A 26,306-nucleotide genomic window follows, 5' to 3' on the forward strand; every position below is an offset into this window, starting at 1 on the left:
TTGGAGTTGTCTTAGATTCTTGCATTGCTAAGAAAAGCTAAGTCTATCAAAGTTAGTCATCACACGACGTGGCTGTTACTGTGTACAATGTTCTCCTGGTTCCGCTCACTTCACTCAGTATCAGTCCATGGTAAGTCTTTCCAGGTTTTTCTGAAGTCCACCTGCTCATCATTTCTTATAGCACAATAGTATTCCATTACATTCATATACCACAACTTGTTCAGCCATTCCGCAATTGATGGGCATCCCCTCAATTTCCAATTCTTTGCCATCACAGAAAGAGCTGCTACAAATATTTTTGTTCACATGGGTCCTTTTCCCATTTTTATGATCTTTATGGGATACAGCCCGAGAAGAGCTGTTGCTGGGTCAAAGGGTATGCACATTTTTATACCCCTTAATGTTGAGAATTCTTGCAGCAACAGTTTTCTTTAGGTATTTTTTGAAGTCCTGTCCTTGATAAATGTAATACAATGGGACAAACATGTTTTCTTTTGTCATTACAACATCTGTGGAAACAGGATCAAATTAATTTTTTGGGAGCAAGGTGCTTATGAATGTTTATTCAGAGGTGAAGTGAGAGTGAACTGGAAAGGCAGACTCACAGTTTGACTGACTCTAGGATCCCACAGGACCTATATTTAAAATGTTTCTTTTTTTTCAGTGCCTGAGGGTCTGATTTGCCACATCTGAACCCATGTATGACTGCTTTTGTCCAAAGAGGCATCATGTGCTTTCTTGCTCCTGACTGTCTTCTGTATTAAGTATTCTTGAGTAGTACTTAATACACTCCTGTCTAGCGGATTTCTTATTTCTACTGTTTGAAGTTCTAGTTCACCCCTCCTCGTTGCAGCTTGATATAAATTACAAGGGGAAAAGATAGCTGCTTAAAGCCTAAGGATAGTCTTCATTATACATTTACCATGTCCAAGTTAGTGAGGAATTTTGTGACTCTGTATCAGTTTTGGTTGCGCCGCAGCAGAGAACTTAATTTTAGAGTTCATTAAGTTGTAACTTAGAATAGCAATGTGGAACACAGTGGTTTGGTGGGGGAGGGGAACTTATTTTTATCTGGTGCTGTTCTTATATGTGGGTTGCTATAAAGGTTATATTAAAATAGGTTGTTTAGAATAGACTACACTAATGGCCTTTCCCTCCAAATTACCAGCAAAGTCCTGGGAAGGATATTAGTCATAACTTTAGAATCATTTTAAAAGGGATGCTGGTTTTGTTCTCTTCCTGATTCTATCTTTCAACTTAGTAGCAGCATCTAATTAGATCCACTCTCTTTTACTGCCTTTTTAGTCTTTCTCAGGCTTGAGGTTAGTTTTTACTAATTAATAGAGTTGAACGAAATTACTGTTTGCTGAAATTTCTGGTGTATTTTCGTACTACGCAGTTGAGTCTGTCATGTTTTCCATTGAAATCTGGTAATTTTGATGGAGATCAGAATTTGAGTTTACAACACTTGACAGACTTCCTTTAAATACCAACTTGTATTGGAGCTGAAGTATTGATAAGTATCAGAACTTCTGAACCACCTTGTGGGTCAGTAGAGGGAATTCTGGATCAGGAATTCAATCTGTCTCTGTCATTTACCACCTTGTTGTGATCTTGGGCAAATCAGTCTCCATGTGGTTGGGGTTAAATTGCATAACCTTTTCTGCTCTAAACCTAGGCCTATATATGAATTGACCCCCCCCCCCCAACCAGAGCATAGTGTAACACTTGCATAATGTGTTTCTTATGAATGAATTTATGTAGGTTATTTTCAAGTCTGCCAAGTTAATGTGCATAAAAATATGTGTATGTAATATGTATAAAATAATATGTGTAGAAATACACTTCAACAAAGTTTTGCTAAGTAACTTATCTGCAAGGCACTGTGCTAGGTGCTGTGGACATAAAGGCAGAAAAAATAATTTCTGTTCTCATGAAACTTACATTTTACTGGAAGACACAGTATGTATCTAAATAAATCAGAGTAAACCCAAGAAGAGGAAGCACTCACAATTGGGAAGATCAGGAAAGATATCCTATAGGAGGCAACACCTGAGATATACTTGAAGTTTTTGTGATGTGGACTTAAGGAGAGAATATGTTTTGGACAGTGAGGACAACTTAAGCAAAGAGAGGGAACTGATATTCAGTGTCATATAGTGGTAACAACCAGTAGGCCAGATTGACTGGAGCAAGAGATTTGGGAAATGGAGTAATATGAATGAAACAAGACCAGTAAAGATAGATGGTATCCAGATTGTGGAGGTCTTTAAATATTTGGTTGAGGATTTTGTATTTTGTCCTAGATGCATAGTCATTAAAGTCATTAAAGATTTTTTAATAAATGAGTGGGGCGACATGATCAGATCTGTTTTAGGAATATCAATTTGGCTACTGTGTTGAGGATGTATTGGAGAGAAAATTCATTCAGAGGCTTTATAATAGTCCAGGTAAAGAGGTAATGAGGGCCTGAACGACAGTGGATAGAAAACTGTATTCATGGGGAGAAGTGACAGATGCGAAACGTGTTGCAGCAGTAGAGTTAACAAGATTTGGCAATGGATTAAGATATGGGAGAAGAAGGGGAATAGTCAAGGATGATGTCAGGATTGTGAAGCAAGGTCATTAGAAAGTTGATGCCATCAGAGGAAAAATTAGAGGTTTGGGACATGATTATGCATTGGAGATGCTAGCAGTGACATTTAGCTGGCGACTGGTAATGCTGTCTGGAGTGAGATGGTATATTTGTTCGTCACTTGCATAGAAATAAATTAAATTCCTGGTAGCGGTGAGAAATAACTCATTCAAACTCAGTAACGATGAAGTTAAAAGCCCAGTTAATTATACATTTGCAAAAGCAGTTATCCTAACACACACACACACACCAAAACAAGAGTTCACTATTTGTAATCCTGGCCAGTCTCTCCTCTGTTTCCTCATTGGCTGAGTACTCCAGAGTGTACAATTTTCCAGCATGCCTATTACACATCTGCTCCTTGACATGTCCTCCTTCCTTCTACATACATTACATGTTCAGAAAATGGCGTCTTAACACCACCTGGAGGTGAAGAAGTTAGTATTTATGAGCTTATTAAGTATGAGCACTCCAAGTAAAGCTTAACCTTTGTCCTACTTACTGACTTCTGCCAGCAAAATAAGATAAGACTGACTGTATCCATTTACAAACATTTTCGTTATAGGTCTCAATTTCTCCCTCTCTCTTTTAATGTGGGTTTTGTTCCCATAATTTCTTATTTTCCTTCTTAGATCTTTTCTCAAAATTTTCAAGAAGTTTTAAACATTCGTTCTCCCTTCCTTCTCTTGGTGTGAGTTTTCTTTTTACTACCATAATTGAGACATCTTGCTTTGTCTTTTTAGGTAACATGACAACTTGCATCCCCTCTACTACATGTGAAATAAGTCTTATCAAGTAAAGTATAAATAATAATCCCCCAATCCTAACAGAATTTCATTCCAAGTTGTTTCCACCAGGACCCTGTCTGCCAATTAAACCAGTTTGAGTTAACCCATCCTTTCCACTTTTGAACTGGCACGTGTACCATTTTATGAATTTTTGTAGCCAAATTTTTAACTATCTGTATCATCAATTTTTAGACAGCCAATTACTTGAGTTTTAAACTCTCTGTTAAGGTAGGGGTCTGCTTGCGGTGTGGAGAATGTACTGTCCCAAGCTTCAGGGGTTTTGTGTAGCTGTTTCCAGAGATCCTTCTAGGGACTTGTAAATTTTCAGTTCTTCCAAGGTAGAACTATCAAGGGTGAGATGTTTACTCCTTTCCTGGCCTGTGCTCTGGTCTGTGAGTTACAACAGGCACTGCCTTGAAACTGTGAGGAGGATTCCCTCTTCACCGTCACTACAAGCTCTACTATGCCAGTGCTCCTGCTTGCCCCAGGACCGTCACCCAGAACTGTGACCCAGATCCAAGCATGGGCAAAGCAAGAAATTCCTGCCTCAGCACCAGCAAAGAGATCCCTGCAAGTCCCCCTCTCATCAGCCACTCAATTCCCCCTCTGTCTATGGGCCAAGAACTCTGGAAGCAGTCACCCCGGGGCTGCACTGGGACTAGGGTTGGGACCAAGCCTCTCTCTCACCGTGGTCACAGACATTTGCTACTGACCTTCAAAGTTGTTTTGGCGTTTGTGGGTTGAGAAGTCTGGAAACCGCCACAGCTGCCCATGCTTCAGTCCCCTGAAGCCTGCTCCAGGTTCTCTAAGGCCTGATTTTTGCCTGTGTGCCCATGCTGAACTGCGCTCCTTTCCCAGCCTGGTGTAGTAGACCTTTCCAGTCAACCATCCAGGTTGTCTTGGGCTGGAAATTTGTTTCACTCTGTCTTTTTGTGGGTTCTGTTGCTCTAGAATTTGTTTAGAGCCATTTTTTACAGGTATTTGGAGAGGTTTGGAAGAGAGCTCAATCAAGTCACTGCTTTTACTCTGCCATCTTGGCTCCCCCAACTATGTTTTTCTGCTTGGTTCCAGAAACCAGTGCCATTCCTTACCTCTGACTGGTTACTGAGCATCCAGGCCAGACTCAGAGGTACTGGGTACCATGGCCACGATTCCACTGTTTCTCGGCCTCCACAGACCCAACAACCACTCAGGTTGAAAGTGTTAGCCACTATTTTGGCTAGCTGTAAAAAGGCATTAGGAGCAAGGGGAAGAGGCACAGGATGGGCCATACCAGGGAGGATTAGGACTGCTATTTCTAAGTATGACAGTGGAAGCATTTGCTGTGATTCTATCCTCTGGTACCTTTTGATTAAGTCAAAGATACTTTCTCAGTGTTTGTTGGTTTTTTTTTTTTTTTTTTGCTAGGTCTCCCAGTAATTCTCTCAGGGAATATGGCTGTTCTTATAATTCCTGATACTACATACAGGAGCCCTACACTTATCATCTCTAACTAGCTCCTTCAATAAAAGGGATCCCTTTTCTAATGTCTTCTCTAAGTGTCCTACCAGTAGCCACCAAGAATATTACTACAAGTATAAGAAACAATATTATAAGCACAAGAATGATCAGTCTAAAGTCTTTTGACATCCCTTCCCTTCCCTTCCCAGGGCAAAGTAACCTTTAATGGATCAGGGCAACTTTTAATAGTCTGTTCCCAGGGTTCGTCCACTGGTCCTTTTAATGTGCCCACCCCTTCTTGCCTGTCCGGATTGCTGTTTCTGTAGTCTACAACCCTTGGTAGGGTCTTTCCTAGTCAAGATGAAGTTTGATCCCCTTCCAGGATTTGATCTGCACCCAATCCCCTGGTTTGTACTTATGCACTGAGAATTTCAGTGGTGGAGTCTGAGCCAATAGTCCTTTCTTCCTCAAATCTGAAAATATAGTCAATAGTGCCAGTACATAGTTCCTCCAAAATCTTACCTTTTGTCTCAAAAGTAGGGATGTCTCCCTGCCCTCCTGGATAAGGTTACCCAAACATCTTTTTATAAGGTGATAAACTTTGACCCATCCAGTTAAATGGTCCACTAAAACTAATAAATATTTAAGTCTCCCTTCTTTTGCATTTTGGTAAAATCTACTTGTATACTTTGAAATGATCTAAAGCCAAGCTCTCTCCCTCCTTGCTTAGTTTTGGGGAGAGGTAATTCCACAATTCCCTTAGTCCTTTCAGCACCTGTTTTCCTCTTTCCTTCTGAAATTAGGTGTCCTCAGTACCTAACCTCCTTTTCTACATATTGTAATTTCTTTTTGGACACTAACACTTTCTTTCCCGAGGATATTTAGTAAAGCATTTATTGCTTCCACTACTTTATTTTTCTTTTCTTCTGAAATACTGTCAAACTTCCTCATACCCTCTCAACACAAACTGGCACAAAGGTACTCAGAGCAACTATTCAAGGATAGGAGGGGCTTGGACTTCCCCCATTTGTCCCCAGACCTTCTTATCTGCCCCCTGTATTTTCAGATGAACCTTTATTTATCTTTCTAAATCTTTTGAACTCATTGCTCAGATTACTCAACGTTCTTTTATATTTCAACCATAAGACAAGCTATCTCATAAGTTATTACTCTTCACTAACATGACTGTACTGCCTTAAACAAATGAGGTTCCTAACTTCAACCTTACAACTAAATAGATACACAACCTTGTTTCACAAACTTGTTTATCCTTCTCTAATTATATTCACTCTGGAAGAAGGAGATATTTCAGAAATTGAATCTTTTACATATGATAAATTCAGATGCTGATTTTACTCTTACTTAGGCCATGGAATGACTGCAAATTCAGATCAAAACAGCAAGATCTCACATACTTACATTGTGCTCATGTCTTTTACTGACCACTTGCTCTGATCATAGAAATCTGCATAAAAAGAAAAGGCAGGGACATGTGACATACCAAATATGACAGGATAGTACATCATTAGCTCTGTTTGAATTCAGATGAGAGCCACAGTTCTCCAATCATGCAGTATCAATTCCACCTCATAGCTAGACTCAAGAATAGTCAGGTGGGAAACATTATTTCTCAAAAGAACATAATCGGGAAACTGAACCAGAACCATCCCATCCTAGATTGAGACTAAGATTGTCCTTTCAGCTCTTTCCCAGATGCAGACCTCCTCCAGGTAATAGTGCAGGATCACATTCCCTGAGTAGCTTGTGGCATTTCTCTCAGATACTGATTTGATGCAGATTACTATACCCAAATTCAAACTCAAAACAAAATTATAGTCCCAAGAGCCTTTTACCTGAAACAGTAAGTTTCAGTAATCACAGCTTAAAGCCAGATACAATTCTTTGCTTTCATGCAGTTGCAATAAGCCATAAAAATTTACCAGGACTCATATACATAAAGGATTCCATTTAACATCTTTTCTTCTCAAATTTAAACTTGTCCTGGTGTAAAAGCCAATCATTAGAAATCACTTACATATACTTGCAAATTCTCAACAAGTTAAGTTCATTGTTTAGGAACTCCATAACCCAAACAAGTTCTTTTCCCAGGGCTGATGACCTTGCCCACACAGATGGTTTCTAGAGACCCTGGCAAGTTTATAAAATAAAGGGCATCGACATGGACCCCAGGGAGGGACTGATCCTGGTGCCCCTTCTTGCTGACCCCCATATCCCAAGGAGGACTGTTCTGAATGGGCAGAACCGATCTGAATAAGGCTTTTATTCACACACAGTAATCAATTAACAGTTTTAGGTTTTAGCATTAAAATAGTAACTTCAAATAACTTAGTTAACAATCTTACAACTTTTCCACCATCCTTTAGTTTCTTTTACTTCACACTTTAATAACATCCAAATTATGAAAAGCTGCTTGACATAATTGATACAAAAGTTTACCAGTTTGAAACAGTATTATGCATTTAAAACTTGAAACACATTACCACTCAGGTGACTCCAATTCTGTTGAATGCATTTCCAAATTTCCTTATGTAGAAAATCAGGCATCTCATCACCCTTGGCATTGTATACTGGTCACATCTAATTAAGGAACTAATAATAATAGTAGTTAACATTTATAGTGTCTGCTCTCTGCCAGGCATTGTGTTAGGCACCTTCCAGTTTTGTGAGGTAAACTGAGGTAACTTGCTTAATGTCACCCAATTAACAAACTTCAGATCCATACATTTTTCCCAATTTTCCTTAGTGCCAAACAGTATAATAAATTCTGACTTATCTTAAGCATCAAATTAAGAGTGACACAATTCATTTAAAATATTACCAGAATGAATAAAATTTTAACCTTTTGGTTGTGGTCTGATACACAAAAACTTTTTTATGTGAGTCAGAAATGATTAATTATGCTAGTCAACCTGCCTGTGTTTTGATATGAGGGGAAAAGGTTCCCCTTTTCTTTCTTGTCTTTTCCTCCACATTCAAAACTTGGCCAGAATTAGAATGTAGAGAGAGAATTTTTTTTTAATCAACAATTCTCCAAAAGTTTCCAAACCTTTTATTCTCAAACTCCGTGTTCACACTGTTCATGCAAATAGATTATTCCTTTTTTTCTACCTATTTTCCTCTCATTCTTGCATGCTTAAACTTTCTTGCCTTTCCTTCTACCTGTCATATAACCTAAATAATAAAGTATTTTTCTCTCTCTTTTTCTTGCCCATCCACGCACTCTGGCTGCTGTAATCAGGGAGGGAGAGGGGGAGAGAAAGAAAGCAGCTTTCTGAAGTCCAGCTGCAGCCCTTAGATACTACTCTTGCTGGCTGGCTACATAGACACGAAACATTTACAAACACACGCACAGAAACAGAAACACCTTGAGAAGACAAAGTGCGCACAAATCTAATTTTCTTGTTGGCTTTTTAAAGTAACCGTTGAACGGTCAAAAGAATCCAGTTGTAGCCTACATAATTCGGGGCTATTCTTAGTCCACTGATATCAGCATTGATCCTTTTTCTTATGCTTCTGTTTTCCATCCTCCCTAGGGATTATCTGGTGGGGTGTTCCCCAGAAAATTCCCTTTTTCTCCTGCCCTGGTGCCCAACTTCCTATCCCTATCCTACATCTTTCCCTCGGATTTTTTGTAAATATCTAACTTGGTACTTGTCTGTCTCTCTGACGAGACCCCCTGTGTGGTTCTCCACACTCCCACAGTCCCAGACTACCCTGATATGTACTCAGCCCTACACCTGTAGGATGTTCCCCCCACTGGCAAGATAATACTCACTAGTCTAGTTTTCTTATCTTGCCTTGTATACAAGCTTAGGTAGTGGCCATGGTTTCTGTGCCTTTTTTTCTACTTTTCCATTGACCTTTCCTTTTCAATCAATCTCGGGTCCCCGCAGTCGGATAAAAGGGGAGCTTACTCTCAATCCAGGTGGCCGTTAAAAAAAATTTAACAGGGTCCCTCCCTTGCCTTTTGGTGATGATCGGCTCTCTGCCTCAATGCTTGGATCCTGGAGGAGCCCCCAAGGAATTGTGAGAAATAACTCATTGGGAGTCAGGAAGGATGAAGTTAAAAGCCCAGTTTATTACACAGTTGCAAAACCAGATGTTCTAATACACACACACACACCCACGCACCCACCCATCCACCCCAAAGCAAGAGTTCACTATTTGTAATCCTGGCCACGGAGTCCCTCCTCTGTTTCCTCATTGGCTGAGTACTCCAGAGTGTGCAACTTTCCGGCATGCCTGTTACACATCTCCTTGACATGTCCTCCCTCCTTGTACATCCAACACATGTTCAGAAAATGTCATCCTAACCCTGCCTGGAGGTGGAGAGGTTAGTATTTATGAGCCTATTAAGCATGAGCACTCTAAGTAAAGCTTAACTTTTGTCCTACTTACTGACTTCTACCAGTAAAATAAGATAAGACTGGCTGTATCCAGTTTTACTTAGTTACTTTTCTAGTAGTTGTTTCAATTGTATGGAAAAAAAAATTTTCATTATAGCTCTCAGTAGCTGATTAACTCACAGTAGAAAGAGTGGAAGAAAGAAGAGGGCCTGGGAGAGAATTTTCAGCGGGGGGCGACACCTACAGTTATTAGGCAACAGGAGAATGATAATGTAGCAGAGAGACCTGACTTGGGGCAGAGAGATGGGAGGAGAGGGCATGGTCGAGAAAAAGGGTGGTAAGGACTGGAAAAGATCAATGGCTTTAGCAGTTAAGATTGTTGGTAACCTAGGGGAGAGCAGTTTAAGAAGACTGGTGGTTTTGGAAGATAGATTGAATGAGATGAAGAAATGAGTGGGAGGTGAAGAAATGAGAGCAATGAAGTGGAGACCACCCTTTCTGATAGTTTGGCTGTAAAAAGGAGAGGACTTACCGTATGATAGCTTCAGGGAATGATGGGGTAAGGAAGAGGGAAGACCTGGTCATATTTATAGGCTTCAGAGAAGAACATTTTAGTCCTCTTAAAAGAAGTAGATTTCTTAGCACCTCTTGATTTAAGAATAAGATAGTTGACATAATAGATCATCTTATTACTTTCTCTTTACCATCTGCAGTAAAGTAGTCCATCCAAGCCAGTGAGGCCCTGGGAGGTGGTGAGTTGCCTAAGATTCCATATCTAGGAAGAGACAGAGTCAGGATTTGAATCCAGGCCTTCTGAGTCCAAATTCAGTCCTCTTTCCTTGATTCCACAGCTAGCTGTCAGGGGAAAACAAAGAATATATCTTTCTGCTGATGTGAAGGAGGACCTTTTCAAAATTAACTTTAGTATCATTTAAGACCAAGCAAAACTGGACATGTGGCTTGATTTACTTCAGTATGCCAAAAGGCAGTAAAATTTTACCTTCATCTATTCTTCTGTCACCCCACTCTCTTTTTTCTTTATTATTTCTCAGTTTAGTAATCCCAGAACAAATCAATTTTGGGGGTAATGTTTTTTGGAAATGAAGAAAAAAAGCCCAGTTTTAATGGATTTTTTTCAAAAGTGGAATGCTAAATCAACAGAGATCAAATTTTACATGTATTGAGAAGTCTCCAGTGATCAATATTCTACACTTTCTCCAAACCTTTTAAAATGATGGGTGCATTTCTGTCCACTACAGCCCTGTTGTAGCTAACTTCCCCCCACCCTCCTCTATTTTATGTGACTGTTTTAGTTATTTTCATTAAGGGATGTTTTGGTAAAAGGACTTAAGGAGTTCTCGATCAATATATTAGGTTTGAGTTTTAGAAAATTGCTGCAGGAAATTCATAGTAAGCCATCTTAACATTTGCTTGGTAATCACTCATGAGTTGTGAGAACAAAGCAAGGGCTTCATGCTGGGGCTTAATTGAAGGCTTCTCTTCTTGGTTTTGATGTAGTACTGTCACTCAGCTCCTTTACACACTCTCTGTCTTGATATTTCAAGACCACTGAAGCTGCATAAATATTAATAAGTATTTATAGTTGTACCCAACTAAGTGGAAGAACTATTTATGAACGAGAGATTTATAGCAACATATTTGCTAAATGTTACGGCAGTATGCATGCAGAGCAAAAGAATACCCAAAAACTAACTGGAAGATCACATGAAAGTTCAGTCTTCAGTAAACATTTATTAGGTGCTTACTATGTGCCAGATCCCATGTTAAGAGCTGGGGACACAGATTGGAGCAAAAGCCAATCCCTGCCCTCAAAGAGCTCACACTGTAATGGGAAAGACAAGGAACAAATATGTGCAGGCAAGCTGTATGCAGGATAAACAGGAAGTAATTGAGAGAGAATACACCGAAATCAAGACGGGTTGGGGAAGGCTTCTCGTAGAAGACGGGGTTTTAGTTGGAACTTCAAGGAAGGCAGCAGGCAGAAATGAGAAGGAGGGGAGCGTTCTGGGCCTGGGGACAACCTGGGAAAAAGAAAAGATGCCCAGAATTGAGAGATGGCAGGTCTTGTTTGTGAAACAGCCTGGAGGCCTGTGTCACTGGACTGAAGAGTGTGTAGTGGGGAGGAAGGTATGAGGAGACTGGAGAGGTAGGAATGCCTGACAGAGGATTTTGCATTTGATCATTGAGGCAATAGGGAGCTACTGGAGTTTTTTGGGATTGGGGATGGAGGGTGACACGATCAGATATTCGATTTTAGGAGAACCATTTTGGTAGCTGAATAGGGAGAGACTTGAGGCAGGCTGACCCACCATTGGTGTGTCACAATCACACAAGTGTGAAGTGATTTGGGCCTGTTCTAGAGAGGTGGCAGTGTCAGCAGAGAGAAGAGGTTAAGGTGGAGAGGATAAGGTGGCATCTAATCTCCATTAGATGCTCTGATCTGATCTTTTTACATTTTCTGGCATAGGTTCACAAAAAAGTTACATTTGTCCAAGGTGGGAGGAAGGGACTTTATATAAGAGTCTCATGGTTGAAGTGATTTTTTTTCTTCTTTTATTGGTACATTGTAAAACTAGACTGGGATCTAACTTCATTGTATACAAACAGTGAGAATGCTTGTAAATTAAGTTTTAAGTTATAGACCTCCCTTTCTTCTCCCTTTTCGTTTTGAGAGATTGGTAAATAAATAACTTGGGAACGTTTGGCATTTGAAGAATGTTGTGTGAATGTTGTCATTAAAACTATAAAATGAAAGTTATGATCTGTCATGTAGAATGAATCCAAGCCATTTTGTGATGTTAAAGCTGTTGTAGGCCACAGACTGAATCTCAAGATTGGCTTAGAATGGTTGAGAGTTTTGGTGTGGTCTGTTTCACACAGTAATTTTGGATTTACGGTTTCTCCCTTTTGTTAGGAGTGTATGATGAAAACTAATTTCCTTGAGCTCTGTGTGTATGTGTGTATGTGTATGTATGTATGTTTTTCTGTCTGGTGACTGCCTTTTTAGTATGCATTACGACATCCTGGTCTCCTGTTCAGGTTTGAGTGACAAACTGCATTTAGTCACAAGCTTTTTTTTTTTTTTTTTTTTTTTTTTAAGGCAGTTGGGGTTAAGTGATTTGCCCAGGGTCACACACCTAGTAAGTGTCAAGTATTTGGTCTGAGGCCAGATTTGAACTCAGGTCTTCCTGACTTCAGGGCCGGTGCTCTATTCACTGCACCACCTATCTGCCCCAGTCACAAGCATTTTAGCACTTACTATGTGGCAGAAGAAAGCTCAGCATTGTGGATGCCCAGGAACTGATATCTGCCCTTTTACCAGCCCTTACCGCTCCTCCCCCTCCCAGCTTTTCAGCTGACAGTGTGTTTTCTTCCCTCATTAGGCTGTAAACTCTTTGAGGGTAGGGACGGACTTTCTTTTTGTATTTGAATCACCAGAGTTTAGCATTGTATCTGGCACACTAAGTAGTTGCTTAATAAATGTTTAAAGATTGACCAGGAATGTAAAACATAGTCTGTCCTCAAGGAGTGCAGTTCTAGTTGGTAAAATGTAAAACATCCTGCTGCTAGGGAACATGATTTCTGTTTATTCCAATTCTTCTGGCTTTTCATATAGAACTGAAGCATGTTGATCCATATTTTGTAGGTCCTATGCCCTATCCAAAGAGAATGCTTTATATAGTTAACCATAGTGCTGTCAAATACAGTTGGAGCTTGTGAGTACTTTTGAATTTTAGATCTAGACTGATTAAATTTTGATTTACAACTAGTATTTGGTTGTTATAGATAGTGCCATATGTAAAATATAAGGCTAGATAGTTCCCTGTTTACTAATATTTCTGCTACTTAAAGCATATTATTCATAAGATTTCTGTTAAGCATATTGTAACTAATATAAAACACATATACTTATGACACTAGGAGATAAAAGTAGCATTTTGTTCCAAAATAAAATGTGTTCCAAATTGTTTTATGCAAGCTTTATGGATAACTCTGAATTTAGGAGCAGCTAGATGGTACAGTGGCTAAAGTGCAAGCCTGGAGTCAGAAGACCCGAGTTCAAATCTGGCCTAAGACACTTACTAGCTGTGTGACCCTGGGCAAATCACTTAACCCTGTTTACCTCAGTTTCCTCATCTGTAAAATAAGCTGGAAAAGGAAATGGCAAACCACTCTAATATCTCTGTGAAGAAAACCCCAACTAGGTCATGAAGAGTTGGACACAACTGAAAATGACTAAACAACTCTGAATTTAACGTGAGTTTCTTATAGAATGCTGGCTGTTTTCTAGGTCAGTTAATAAGCATTTATTAAGTACTTCCTATGTGATAGGCGTTGTACTAAGCATTGGAGATGGAAAAGAGGGAAAAGACAGTTCTTTTCCTTAATTAGATCATAATCTAATAGGACTGACAAATACAAGGAGAGTCTGTCCTGTATTTTAATATGGTACTTATATTTTTTCCAGTAATTTATTTATTTTTAGTTTTCAACATTCATTTCCATAAAATTTTGAGTTTTAAATTCTCTCTCTCTCTCTCTCTTTCTCTCTTTCTCTCTCTCTCCCTCTGTCTCCTGTCCCCTCCCCCAAGACAGGGTGCAATCTGATATAGGCTCTACTTATACATTCATATTAAGCATATTTTCACATTGGTCATGATGTGAAGAAGAATTAGAACTAATGGGAGGAACCATGACAAAGAAGAAATAAAATAAAACAACAAAAAAAAGAGCAAATAGTATGCTTCCATCTGCATTCAGACTCAGTGGTTCTTTTTCTGAATGTGGATAGCATTTTCTATCATGAGTCTTTTGGAGTTGTCTTAGATCCTTGCATTGCTGAGAAGAGCTAAGTCTGTCAAAGTCAGTCATCCCACAGTGTGGCTGTTACTGTGTACAATGTTCTCCTGGTTCTGCTCACTTTGTTCAGCATCAATTCATATAAGTCTTTCTAGGTTTTTCTGAAGTCTGCCTGCTTATCAATTCTTATAACACCATAGTGTTTATTATATTCATGTACCACAAGTTGTTCAGTCATTCCCCAACTGATGGGCACCCCCTCAATTTATAATTCTTTGCCACCACTAAAAGAGCTGCTATAAATATTTTTACTTAAAAACAAAAACCAAAAACAGCCAAATGCCTTTCTTGTCATAGGGAATATACTATAATTACAATACTACAATATCCTACAATTCCAAGAATCACATAGAATTTTGGAGTTAGAAGGAAATTTAGCAATATCCTAGTTCAGTATCTGTTTAAACAAGGAGTGCTCTGACAAGTGACCATCAGGCGTTTGCTTTAGGTTCCACTGATGGTTCATGATGCCATTTATAGAGATTTATATCTTTTGGGCAAATAATACCACTTTTCATTGTGTATTTCCTTCCATCCTGTTGCCTTTTACATTTTCCTCTCTCCCCTTTTCTCACTCTCTATAAAGAAGGAGTTTAAAGATGAGTGTGTTTAACACTAATGATCTGTATTTGAAACTATCTACTTCCAGTCCATTTCCCCTCTAATTTTTCCCTCTCTGAGATTCCAATCACAAGTTCTTACTCTTTCTTCTTTTCCTTTTAATTCCTCTTCAAAATCCACCCCAGCCATCTGTCTCCATTCAGATATATATTACAAGGCTAGACAGATATAACTGTGTGTGTATATGTGTGTGTGTGTGTATATATGTATGTATGTGTGTTTTTCTGTCTGGTGACTGCTGCCTTTTTAGTATGCATTACAACATCCTGGTCTCCTGTTCGGGTTTGAGTGATGAAACCTGCACTTAGTCACAAGCATTTCTGTGTGGCAGAAGAAAGCTGCTACTGATCATCCTACCTTCCTTCTCAAATACCCTTGTCCCATTTCTCTGTTGAGTTTAATATATTTCTAAACCAAGCATTGAAATAGTTGAGGAAGACAGTAGAATAGCCTAAGCTCAAGGGATGGGAAAGGCTAGGAGTGATTTAGTGGTATCCGGAGAGCCTGGAAGTGGAACTGGGGAGCCAGGTGTTTTCCAGTTCCCCCACCATGCTTTGTGAATCTGAAAGTATCAGTGAAAATGTAAGCAGTCCTATAGAGGGTGTCCAGAGATACAGTGTCATGAGGAGGGAGCCAGTTCTTAGTGGGTGCCAGAAGATGGAAAGAGTGAGAAATGAAAAGGTTTTGTTAATTTTGGGACAAGTACTCCAGCTAGCACACTGGAAGGGGCGTGTTGATCTGGAGTTGGACATTGTGAAGGAAGGTAGTATGGAGGAGGATGAGGGGAAGAGAGTCGACAATTGGAGATGGAGACTGAGGAGAATATGAGGGGGTGAGAATTTGTTAACCATTGAGGAATGAGGCTAGGCCTAGAGCATCAGTGATTGGAAGAGAGGTCAATTGAGGTAGGCAAGATGATTAGATTGTTCAGGGTTTTTCTAAGAGAACCAATCTCGCGGCAGGTTTTCCGTGAGGCTCGAGTAGACTATCTTACAGAAGAAGCAGGCAAAGCTGTGGCCTCGGGTAGACTAGTCAGTAGGCATCAGTGGGAGGGTAGGTCTGGTCCATGCATGGCCCCTGGAGTCCTCAGTAAGCAGGGCAAAGCTCATAGGAATTGCTCAGAAGGCCCTCCAAAGAGAAAAGCCAAGGGTGAGTGACTAGGATTAGTTTCTAAGATACGCAGGCTAGCCGTCCTTTAGTATTAGAGTAACAGTCAGTTTTGCTGTAACCGTGTTTTGAAAATGTGAATTTATCCTAATGTTATTGATATATTAAGGAACATTTTGAGAACATAAATTTTGAGTTTGCTTCTGTGTAATTTCTTCCTTGAGAAATAGTGAAAGAACTCAGAAAACTACTCCACTTCACAACAGCTCATAAGCTGCAACCCTCAGACAATCCATTTTTACAAGCACATTTCGGGTCCCTATTGAGTGCATGTTTTCTGGTGCAGCAGGAGGTGTGAGCAGAGAAGGGCAGCTCCTTCCACCGTGTTCCAAGCCTGTTTAGCTTGTTCTTGTATAGCCTGAGGCTGGGAAGACTGCCAGTATTTATCTGAGGATTTATGTAGTTCTTAACCACTTAACATTTAAACTGTGCCTTTTAAAATTAGGTTCCTATCTTTTTTTTAATGCTACTGATGGAATTTTTGAGCTTGGTGTCTCTATCCCTATAAAACCCTATAAGGTTTTTATTGCACGATTTTTCATAGTGTGATGCTTTTTAGGAACACATTTCATTTTAACAGAATTGCTTGTAGTTACTTCTTGTGAATTTCTTCTTCATGTGAGAAGGTTATCTTCTCTTCTTTTTGGGGTCAGGGAATGCAGGGTCAATTCAAGGTAAGAGTTAGAGATATTTGTGATTTTTTTTTTTATCTGTTTGAAGACAAAGTTGCTGCTTCCGTTAATGTCAGAAAGAGCCTATGAAGTACTTGGACAAAGGTGATTCTTGGTTATAATCCTAGCACCTCTGCCTTCTGGAATATATTCTAAGCCTTCTGCTCCTTTAATGGAAGCCACTAAATCTTCTGTAATCTTGACTGTGGCTTCATAATTTTTAAATTGTTTCTCTCTGGCTGCTTGACATATTTTCTCTTTGACCTGGGAGCTCTGGAATTTTGTTATATTATTTCTGGGGATTTTAGTTTTAGAATCTCTTTCAGGAGGTGATCTTTCAAGTGGATTCTTTCAGTTTCTATTTTACCCCCTGGATCTAAAAGATTATATATATATATATATATGTTTGTTTTTTTTTTTTTGGTGAGGCAGTTGGGGTTAAGTGACTTGCCCAAGGTCACACAGCTTGATCTACTTTCCAGGTCAATTGTTTTTCTGAAGAGATACTTCACATTTTCTTCTATTTTTTCCATTCTTTTGACTTTGTTTTATTGTTTCTTGATGTCTTTGGAGTTATTAGCTTTTACTTGCCCAATTCTAATTTTTAAGGAACTATTTTCTTCAGTGAATTTTTGTACTCCTTTTCCATTTGACCTGCTTCTTAAGGAGTTCTTTTTTTTTTTCCCCAGTGAATTTTTGTGACTCTTTTACCATTTGGCTAATTCCAGGTTGTTGGTTTTTTTTTTTTTTTTTTGGTGAGGCAGTTGGGGTCAAGTGACTTGCTCACAGTCACATAGCTAGTAAGTGTCATGTGTCTGAGGCTAGATTTGAACTCAGGTCCTCCTGACTCCAAGACTGGAGCTTTATCCACTGTGCCACCTAGCTGCCCTACCAATTCCAGTTTTTAAGGTGTTAGTTTCTTCAGTATTTTTTTGAGCTTCTTTTTACCAAGCTGTTAATTTTCTTTTCTTTTCTTTTCTTTTTTTCTTTTTTTTTTTGGTTAGGCAATGGAGTTAAGTGACTTGCCCAGGGTCACACAGCTAGTAAATGTTACGTGTCTGAGGCTGGATTTGAACTCAGGTCCTCCTGACTCCAGGGTTGGTGCTCTATCCACTGCACCACCGAGCTACCCTGCTCTTTTCATTTCTTGCATGACTCTCATTTCTTTTTCCAGTTTTTCCTCCACCACTCTTATCTCTTTCCTTAACTCTTTCAGGAATTCTTGTTGGGCTTGGGTCCAGTTAACATTTTTCTTTTAGGTTTTTTTAAGATGGCTGTTTTGACATTGTTGTCTTCTGAGTTTTATGTCTTCCTTGTCACTGTGGCAGCTTTTTAATGATCAGATTCTTTTGTTGTTTTCTAATTTTTCCAGCTTATTTCTTGTTTGAGGTAGACTCCAGAAGACCTCCACCCTGGTGTTACTGACTTGTTTTTACCTCTTAAGTTTTTTTCTTTTTTTTGTGAGGCAGTTGGGGTTAAGTGACTTGCCCTGAGTCACACAGCTAGTGTTATGTGTCTAACGCCAGATGTGAGCTCAAGCCCTTCTGACTTCAGGGCTGGTGCTCTATCCACTTCACCACCTAGCTGCCCCTCCTCTTAAGTTTCTTAGACCAGAAGACCGTTACACCCTGATTTTTTGGTTGACTCTACTGCTCCAGAATTTGATATGAGGCACTATTTTAAAGTTGTTTGGAGGGGAATGTTGAGAGAGTTCAGCTGGGTGGCTGCCCCTAATCTGCCACCTTGGTTCCATCCTTGGAATGGAAGAATTTTTAAAATTGTATTCCAATATAATTAGTTTTCTTTGTAATTTTGTTTAATTTTATGCATTTAAAAACATAATTCTGAGAAAGGATTCCTAAGCTTCACTAGATTGCTAAAAGGATCCATGATTGTCCTGTATAGAAGAGAAGAGGCCTGAGACAGAACCCAAGGTTGTGGTGTAGTTGATAAGGCAGCAAAAGAGATTGAAAAGGAGTGGTCATATAGGTAGGAGGTAAACCAGACAAGAATGAAAACCCAGAGAGGAGAAAGTATCCAGGAGGAGGGTGTTCAGTAGCGTCTAAAGCAGCAGATAGGTGGAGAAGGATTAGGATTGAGAAGAAATGATCAAATCTGACCACTAAAAGATGATTGCTAACTTCTGAGAGAACTGTTTCATTTGAGGGTCATATGAAGTAAAAAACTGATTGCAGGTGGTTGAGGAGAGAGAGGAGAGAAAGTAGAGGAAGAGTGGACACAGCTTTTTTGAGTTTGGAGAGATATTGGATCTATAGCTTGAGGGGTGGTAGGGTCTAGTGAAGGTTTTAAAAGATGGGGGGGGCAGCTAGGTGACGCAGTGGATAGAGCACCGGCCCTGATTTTAGGAGGACCTGAGTTCAAATCCAGCCTCAGATACATAACACTAGCTGTGTAACCCTGGGCAAGTCACTTAACCCTATTGCCTAGCAAAAATAAAAGGTAGGGGAAGGGGCAGTGAGGTGGCACAGTGGATAGAACACCGCCCTGAAGTCAGGAGGTCCTGAGTTCAAATGCGGCCTCAGACTAAGCACTTGTCACTAACTAACTAGCTGTGTGACCCTGGGCAAGTCACTTAACCTTAATTGCCAAAAAAAGTGGGGAGAGTTGGGCATGTTTTAAAGAAGTAGAGAAGGAACTAGTTGATTTGTGATGATTGAACTGCAGAAGGCCTTGGGAGGGATGGGGAACAAATGTTGACTTTGGCAAAGAGAACAGTTACTTCCATCAAAGACTGGGGGAAGGGAAAAGAGGAGCGGATGTCAAGGGGGTTTAAATAAAGTTCAAGGGAATGGGAGAAGAGGGAGCCCATGTCTAATAGTCTCATTTTTTTTCCAGCAAAGTAAGAGGCAAAGTCCTCAGCTGAGGGTAGGTGGGGGTGGTGAAGATGAGGTGGAGGAGGCTTAGCTGTAGTGAGGGCTCAGTTGAGATTGATGAACATGGATTTGTAATGTGTCGTCAGTGAAATTGGGAAATTTCTTCTTCTTTCCTTCGATTTATGAGTAGAAGTGGAGGAGTTGGATAGTGGGAGTAATCAGGGCTGAGGTTTTCAAAGACAAGAGTGGTGATAGGACAAGGGGGCAAAGAATTCAAAAGCAGAGGGCAGGGTAGAGTTTGGATGGCCAGCTATTAGGTTCAGGTTGGGTGCCATATTGGCTGGGAGTACCCAGTAACTTCTGTCTAGAAGTACTCCTTACCTGGCACAGCTGAGACAAAGACTCAAGATCGCAGTTCTGATCCGTAGCTGTGGGAAAATAACAGGAACTCTTTGTGTAAAATGCTATCTAGCTAGTAATAAACCAACAACTACTATCAGGTAGTTTTTCATTTACAATTGGACCGCCTACTGGAGGCAGCAAATTGGGATTTTAGCCATTTATAAGTGCTCGACTGCAGTTGATTTCTGTTATTAAAAAGGAAAAGCTTATAGATATATCTGTGTGTCTACTAAGTAGCTAGCAGTTTGCTAATAATAACAGAAGTTATGCCAAATTGTTCTATTTCCAGACTTCCTTTGTCATAACATTGACTGCTGGGAGCTAAGCAGCTTCCAGATTTTGAGTGGTTCTGTTAAGTAGACGATGTATGAAACAGCCTGTGAGTTTGCTGAAGCACCTGCTAAGTGAATGTGTCTCTTACCCTTTTACTCCATGAAGAACAGCTGTGCTCTAAGCGGCAGGGGTTTTGTAGTGGTTTTCAATTTAAGATTCTTTGAAATGTCCTTTCTCAAAAAAAAAGTCACTTCTTTTAGAGAATTTGCTTCTATCTCCTCTTCTGTGAATGAAATCCTATCCCTCCTTCAAAACCCTTCTTAAGATATCATCTCCATGGAGTATTTTCTGGATCCTTGCAGCTGTAAGTGACCTCTCTTTCCTTTGAACTCCTCTAGCTTACAGAATTTCTTTGTTGAAATTATTTTTTCTTCCTTTAAGACTCCGTTCAGGTAACACCTCCTCTGTGAAGCCTTCCCTGAGGCCCTTAGCTGAAAGTGATCTCTTCAAATTTTCTTAGACAACTTTTATCTGGATGTCACCTTTGTCTTCATCACATGCTACTTTGAATCATACTCGTTTGTGTACATGGTGCATCTGTCACCTTGCTCCCTTCAGAGGGGACTTTTCTACAATTCTAATGTGTGTAGATATTCTAGAGGCAGCAGTGTGTAGTGAAAAGAATTCTCCACTGGGAACCAAGAAATCCAGAATCTGAATTTAGGCTTGATATAAGGAAAAACTATTTTTTTAAAACAATTTAGAACTACTCCAAAGTAGAATGACCCTTCTTCAGAGGAAGTGAGGGGCTTTCTTTACTGGAGGTCTTTAAGGAAAGTCTGGGCAACTATTTGTTGAATGTGTCATAGAAATAATTTTTTTGAATTATCTGTTGGACCAAACTGCTATTCAGATTTCTTCCAGGTCTGTAATTCCATGATTCTGGAAGTCTAGACTCTGCCACTGTGGGGCAAATAATTTTTTACTATTCTAGGCAAAGTTGTAACTAGGACAAGGTGAACTTGGGTTTTACTCTAGGGCACCAGAGTACAGAAGGTGCGGTTATACAGGTAAATCTTCTTCAGCAATGTATGAGCAATTGAGCCGAGCACCTAATTAGTTGGAATAGTAACTTAACATAGGAATCTATTCGATGGTGTTAATCTTCCCTCCACTGTGGTAGCTTCACCTGCTGTGAGCTCCTGCCTACCCAGCCATGTCTTTATGGTGTTGAAGGTATGTTTTGTGTAGCTTGCCTCTGGTGCCTGGTGGCATCAGCTAACTTTCTCTTCTACAAAATGGAAGGATTATACCAGATAATCTCTAAAACCCCTATTAACTCTGACATCTGCTATGTAAGCAGGAGCAATCACCTACCTTGGAAGACACAGTTGTAAGCTTCATAGCAGTAGAAAGTTCAGAGACTTTTTCATGAGCTTTCTTCATGGCTTTCCTTGTTAGAACTGCAGATTTTATCTTTTGAACAGATATCAAAGCGCATTTTTTTTCTGCTTAATAGCATTTTATCTTTTTCCAATTACGTGTAAAGATAATTTTCAGCGTTCACTTTTATAAGATTTTGAGTTCCAGATTTTGTTCCTCCCTCCTTTCCCTCTCCCCTCACCAAGACCACATGTAATCTGATATAGGCTATACATGTACAGTCCTGTTAGACATATTTCCACATCAGTCATATTGTGGAGGAAGAATCAGAATAAAAGGGAAAAACCATGAGAAAGAAAGAAAAAAAAAAGAAAATAGTGTGCTTTGATCTGCATTCAGACTTCACAGTTCTTTCTCTGAATGTGGGTAACATTTTCCATAATGAGTCTTTTGTAATTTTCTTAGATTATTGTATTGCTAAGAAGACCTAAGTCTATCAAAGTTGGTCATTGCACAATGTTGCTGTTACTGTGTACAATGTTCTCCTGGTTCTTCCACTCAACATCAGACCTGGCAAGTCTTTCCAGGTTTTTCAGAAGTCCTCCTGCTCACCATTTCTTTTTTTTAATTAATTAATTTATTTTTAGTTTTCAACATTTACCTCCATAAGCTTTTGAGTTTCAAATTTTCTCTCCCTCCCTCCTCACCTCTCTCCATGACAGTATGCAATCTGATATAGGCTCTACATATACATTCCTATTAAACATATTTTCACTTTAGTCATGTTGTAAAGAAGAATTAGAACCAATAGGAGGAACCACCAGAAAGAGGAAACAAAACAAAACAGAAGAAAAAAAAAAGAGCAAATAGTATGCTTTGATCTGCATTCATACTCCATAGTTCTTTCTCTGGATGTGGATAGCATTTTTTTATCATGAGACTTTTGGAAATGTCTTAGATCCTTGCATTGCTCAGAAGAATTAAGTCTAACAAAGTTGGTCATTGCACAGTGTGTCTGTTACTGTGCACAATGTTCTCCTGGTTCTGCTCACTTCACTCAGCATTAGACCATACAAGTCTTTCCAGGTTTTTCTGAAATCTGCTTGCTCATCATTTCTTATAGCACAATAGTATTCCATTACATTCATATACCACAACTTGTTCAGCCATTCCCCAATTGATGGGCATCCCCTCAATTTCCAATTCTTTGCCACCACAAAAAGAGCTCAAAGCACATGTTTAGCAAGATGTGGGTAACAATAGAAGAAACTGACTTTTTTTAATAATTAAAAATAAGTATCTTTTGTGTTTTCATCACCTATACTTCCTTCCTATTCCCTTCCCCTAGGAGTCATCCCTTATAACAAAGCATGAAAAAACAGTTTAGCAAAACAAACCAACATATCCGCCAAGTTAGGCAGTGCATGCTGTATTCCACACCCACAGGCTCCCACTTCTGCAGAGAAGAAAGGGAAGCCCACCCATTTTCTTACCTCTTTTTTCTGGGCTAAGTTTGGTCATTATAATTACAAGAGTCCATTTTTACATTGTTGTTATGGTTTATATTGATGTTTGGTTTTGCGTACTTCAGTTTGCGTCAGTTCATAGGTGGTTTTCATGCTTCTTTGTGGTCTTCATGTTCCTTACTTAGAATGATAATTGCTCACATTTCTATATCTATTTAAAGTTTGCAGTGTAGTACCTAGGTTATCTCATTTGATCCTTACAACAACTCTGAGAGAGTAGTGCTACTATTGTCACCATTTTACATATGGGGAAATTGAGGGTGAGAGAGATGATGTGCCTAGGGTCACACAGGTAGGAAGGGTCTGAGGCTGGATCTGAACCCAGGTCTTCCTGACTCCAAGCCCAACACTACTGTGACACCTTGCTACACAATAGTGTTCTATTACATATATTTATCAAATTTGTTTCGCCATTTCCCCATAACCCCATATAGATAGGCATCTATTTTGTTTCTAGTTCTTTGCTACTACAACAAATAGTGCCATAAATGTATTGTTGCATAAGAGACTTTTCTATCTTTGACTTCTTTGGGGTTTATGCCATGTAGTAGGATCTCCAGGTCAGAGGGTACAGACATTTTTGTCATTTTCTTGTCATGATTTTGAATTGCTTCCAGGATTGTTGGATCAATTCTTAGAGGCCACCAGCAGCTTGTTACTTTTCACAATGAAGTGAACCCATTCCCATTCTGAATTTCTTTAAATCTAATAATTCCTTGAATTTGTCCATTCTCCTCCCAAGAATTCAAAACCTCTTCAATACAGTAGATATTTCATTTGTAGTCTAATCCTTATTAGATAGGTAGGAAATTATTTTGCAGAGGTAAAGTAAAGTTATGCAGCTGCCTGGTATGAGGTCATGGGGCAGGAGAGGCTGAACCTGAAATGTGGTGTTCTAGGCCAGAACTTTGTCTGTTTGCTTCTGCCTCAGAAGGGAGAGGGCAAGAGGCCTAGACAGGGACACTGGTAAACTCGTCATAAAAATCACGAGATCACGTGCATCAGGGTAATCAACTAAAGATCCAAGATGCAATTATATTTTTCATTAGTTACTTTTTGTATAATTTGTAGAAAACAAAAGAAATTCATAATTCAAAGCATCAAAATGTCTGTGTATCTTCTAGGAGTAAGAGAGATAATTTCATGGCTGAATCAATGGAGTCAAAATGGAGCACTGTGCAAATTAGTGGTGAGCATATCATTTCAGAGTAATGCATTTGGGCCCATCTCGGGGTTCTTACTGTGGCAGCTGTGTGTGAGACTGTTACTTAAATATTTTTATGTAAATGGAGAAATAATTGCCCTTTTAGAGCAGGGGTTGTTAGGGGACCCGTGAACTTTTAAAAAAAAATAGGTTTCTGCTATAATCCTTTTTATTTTATGTATTTAAAAACTTTATTCTGAAAAGAGGTCCATAGGCTTCAGCAGGTTGCCAGAGTCCATGATACAAAAAAGTTTAAAAACCCCTGTTGTAGAGATGTGACTGGTATCTTTGAGGTTTACTTAGAACTCTAGGTCTTGTGGGATTGAGTTCTTTAAAGTTCACCATTGATATATGGTAAAATTCCAGACAACTTTAGGATCATGGAATCATGGATTTGGAGCTAGAAAGAACCTTGGATGTCATCTCTTTCAATTATCTCATTCTGTAAATGAGAAAAGTGAGACTTCACTGTCCAAATTTCACGTAATGAGTGGCAGCATCGCGAGTCATACTCAGGTCCTCTGATTTCAGATTCTGTGCCCTTTCCACCATCATTAGGCGTTCAGGTTAGCATTAAGGTGAACATCTCGGAGAATTTTTTTGTTAGAAATCATTGACCTTATATGGATCATTCATGTAGCATGGTGACTTAGGAACTATATTAAAACATGACAAGCAGTAAATCATGGGATCTAGACCTGAATGAGGCCTTAGCAATTACTTCTATTTCAAATCTCATCATTTTACAGATCAGGAAACTGAGAACCAGATCAAGGAACTGACTTGCTTAAGGTCACCCATATAAATAGCAGAATTAAGATATAGAGCCTTGGACTTCACATCCTGTGATTGTTCTAGCCTATCACATTGCTTCAGAGATTGCAAATGAAAAACCTCCATTATCTTTTGTTGGAAGGGCATTTTATTTATTTATTTTTAGTTTTCAACATTCATTTTTGCAAGATTTTGAGTTTTAAATTTTCTTCCCCTCCCCCCCATGGCATACAATCTGATATAGGTCATACATGTGCAGTCATATTAAACATATTAGAAGGGCATTTTGAAGGGTTTCCTTTGACTAGGAGCAGGTTTACAGACCCGATGTACACATTGATTGGGGATTTCATCCCTGTATATATGTACCTTGCCTACATCATGATCCTTGTAGCTGTGTATGCCTTTGACGTCTAGGTACAGTAACAGGGTCCACAGTTAGTCAAATAGATGCTGCAGTTAATTCAGCTACTAGAGATGCATTCTTACATCCATATTCTTAGAAAATAAAGTTGAATAGTGTTAGTATCATATCTTCAAACTCAAGGGAAAAAGGTTTCCTCATTTGGTGCAGTAGTTGGGAGTTATGAAATTGAGAGAAGTAGATAAGCAGCCAGCATTCTTTTTTGTTTGTTTGTTAGTTTTTTGGCTAGGCAATGGGATTAAGTGACTTGCCCGCAGGGTCATACAGCTAGCAAGTGTCAAGTGTCTGAGGGCAAATTTGAACTCAGGTCCCGCTGACTCCAGGGCTGGTGCTCTATCCACTGCGCCACCTCGCTGCCCCTCAGCAGCCAGCATTCTTAAAGGGACCGTGTAGGTCATGTCCCTGACCTTTCCTGTAGTTAACATGCACTTTGTACATTACAAGAGCCTATGAGCAACGTAGAAAAATAACCTGAAGTACTGTTGTATTTAAGAGTCTTGATCTGGTTTCAGTAAGTAAATATTGTTTAGATGCAGTATGATGTAATGGAAAGAGAATTAGATTTGGAGTTAAATCTCCCCTTGGTAATTGGGATTGGGTTTGAATTTTAGCTCTGTAATGGATATGATACCTGTTCGAATTTTTTTGGGTTTCACAGCAGGTACTAGATGGTCTCCAAGTTTTCTTCTAGCTCTCGATCTTATTATCTTGTGATTGGAATATTTTGTAGTTGACATGTTCCACTTGTATTAAAGGCAGTAGCACATGCTGGCACATTTAGTGTGCTAGTGTAATGTGAGGAAGTGTGGCAGAAAGCAGAATGCTGGCTGTCATCTTCATTTCCTCTCCCCACAGAGGTATGTGGGGTACCTATTGATCTTTCTCAGTTTAAGACCCTGGGTTGTTGCCTCCAGCC

General features: G+C 39.5%; 1 protein-coding gene across 2 annotated transcripts in view; it reads left to right on the forward strand.

The window, feature by feature from the left end:
• The window catches only part of FBXO42 (F-box protein 42), a 112,285-nt gene that overhangs the window by 16,443 nt on the left and 69,536 nt on the right, over nucleotides 1-26,306 (forward strand). The window contains exon 1 of one of the 2 annotated variants that reach the window (XM_027842761.1): nucleotides 24,156-24,177. The exons of the other annotated variant lie outside the window; for it this stretch is intronic. The gene's annotated coding sequence lies outside the window, so the exon portion shown is untranslated. Of the gene's footprint in view, nucleotides 1-24,155; nucleotides 24,178-26,306 lie in introns of those variants that run through there. 2 annotated transcript variants of the gene reach the window in all.

The sequence above is a fragment of the Vombatus ursinus genome, unplaced genomic scaffold, assembly GCF_900497805.2.
Source record: "Vombatus ursinus unplaced genomic scaffold, bare-nosed wombat genome assembly UNPS02014884.1, whole genome shotgun sequence".
NCBI lineage: Eukaryota > Metazoa > Chordata > Mammalia > Diprotodontia > Vombatidae > Vombatus > Vombatus ursinus.